The following is a 2500-nucleotide window of genomic DNA, read 5'->3' on the forward strand; positions in this document are numbered from 1 at the left end:
AGCCTCCTGGGCCTCTTTATCGTCCATTGACTCAGCCTGAAACGGAAGAGAGATCCTTTTAGCTTTAAGCATTCGAGCACTGGGATGTAACAAAAACAGTAAAAAGCTAAAGATCAATGGTTTTAGACTGGTTGTCTTCGCCTGGTGGGAAGGTGTGAAGGAGCCTTTTGATCCTTTCTCTGAGGCAGCAGCCAGACAGTGACCTGGAGGTCGTGGGCGGCAGGTTAGAGATCTTCCTCTCTGCCGTCCACCCAGAATCAGTGCCAGCCAGAGTAAAGGGGTTTCTATCCATGGCTTGCATCCATCTCTGCCTCCTAAAAATGAACTTGGCTCGAAGTGGCTCACTTTGGTCAAGGTAACCCAGATGCTTGGGAAGCTATTGACTACTATGGGATGGATCTCACCTGATCATAACAAACACATAGAACACATAGAACCAAGACCTTAAATTAACCTTTAAGGTCCATATAGTCACCATTGAATGCCCTTTGAAACAATTTTCAGTGAATCTTGTAGCTACACAAACATTAACCAATGTGACTACGACAGATTATAATCTAGAGATTTTTGGTCCATTTGCAGGATTTGTGTTAAATCTGCCATAGCTGAACAGTTTCCATTTCAGAGCATACTGCTGTGCCATTAGAACCGATGGGTGGAGGTGAGGCCTTGGGGCCGGGCGCACCAGGAACTGAGTCACGGAGGTCGGGCGGAGCAGACGATGGAGACGAAGTGTGCAAATGGAGAGGCCTTTCCGTTGAACCTGAACAAACAGAGCCGCAGAGCGGTGGCCGGCCATTCGGTAGCTGCTCCACCCCGCCTGGTGTTCCCCCTCTTCTCCGGGGTCTTTAACAGCGGCCAGGTGACATGGATCCCTGGCCCCCGGGGCCTGGCCTGGATCTGATTGCTTTTTGTTTGGAACTGCCCTGAGCTTTCCAAGGTGGGAACTCTTTCCTGTGTGCCGGGGGAGTGGAGTCATCGGCAAACAGTCTGGTCTACATCCCCCCGTGGCACTGAGTGCCTTTTGTATCCGCTAGCCTGTCTCGCTGAGGGGCTTTCAACCGGTCCGACCCCCCCCCCCTCCCTTCCAACATCGAACACACCGAGCCCAAGAACCTTCACGGCAAATTGATGTTTTTAGAGCAATTTCCGATTTTCCAACTCTCTTACGCACATCAGGAAATGTATCATGCAGGGGGATGCTGCTTCCTGCATGGTGATATGACTTCATTTTTGTTAATATGGCCTTTATCCCAGGGCTCGGTGTGTTAGACATTGCTTTCCTACAACGACATTTCCTCCCTTAAATAGAGGCAGCTCTATTTAAAGGCTGGCTCTTCTCTTCTTGCTAAATTCCCCGACAGATACCCCCGCCTCAGGACCACAGGTGTGACACCTTTGATACCTGAGTGTTAAAATGCTGCACCAAGAATTTCGCCCCAAGTAAATATGTTTCTCAGAAACTCTTGGCTGCATAACTTCCTGAAACATGAATAATGAAACATGGTCCATCTCTGTCGCACTAGAAGTCAAGGTTATGAAAAGCAACAAAAGCAACAAGCCCAAAATATATGCCTGTGGTATCATTCATTCATATACGTGTACCAATAGGAATGAATGATACCACAAATGGCCTTTTAGTTGGAACCCCATGCCTGTCTCTGTCTATCCATCACTCTTTTCACACTACCTGGGTGATCGCCTCCTACGCCTCTGTGATGCATAGGAGGACCTCCATGGTTGGAAAGAACCTCTCTGACCGTCCCTGCAAAAGTCCTAACACACACGCACACGCACACACACGCACACACACCCACACCCACACACACCCACACACACACACACACACACACACACACACACACACACACACACACACACATACACACACACACAAAGAAGCTTCCATATACATAGGGAGGCCGATGCTGGAAAGACAGACCTCCGGGAAGCTGACCTCTGACCTCTGTACAGTGCTAGGTTTGTAGTTTATTTACTCTGCCGTAACCTTACAATTTGCTTTTCTCTCCCTCATTAAATATTGCCACTCTTTCAAACAACCCTATTTGTGTAGAATGGGAGCTTTGTTCGGGATAAAGGGAAAAAGGGACAAAGTTCGTATGCAGCATATGTACAAGATCTTGTGATAAGATTACACCTTCAACTGAGTGCTTCATCGTGCAACACAAGTGTGGCATACATGAATGCTGCAAATCTTTTTCAATCTTGAAAGAAGCCCCTGGAGGCTCAATGTTTCCTGGGAGCCAGCACAGGGTCCATGGTTTGCATGCTAGAACTCAAGTCCTCGTATCCAAGACCGAAGGACCCTAACTAGGCCATAACTATTCCCTAACTGTAAGCCTGATGCCTGGAAATCCGGCTGAGATCATTCATCTAACCAGGAGGAGCAGACCAGGCCAGGTCTCCAAACATTATCACTGTAAACCCTGAAATATAACATTTTGGATGTAAGCGTTATATTCTGAACTGACGCATGCCC

Source organism: Gadus macrocephalus, chromosome 20 (genome assembly GCF_031168955.1).
Source record: "Gadus macrocephalus chromosome 20, ASM3116895v1".
Lineage (NCBI taxonomy): Eukaryota > Metazoa > Chordata > Actinopteri > Gadiformes > Gadidae > Gadus > Gadus macrocephalus.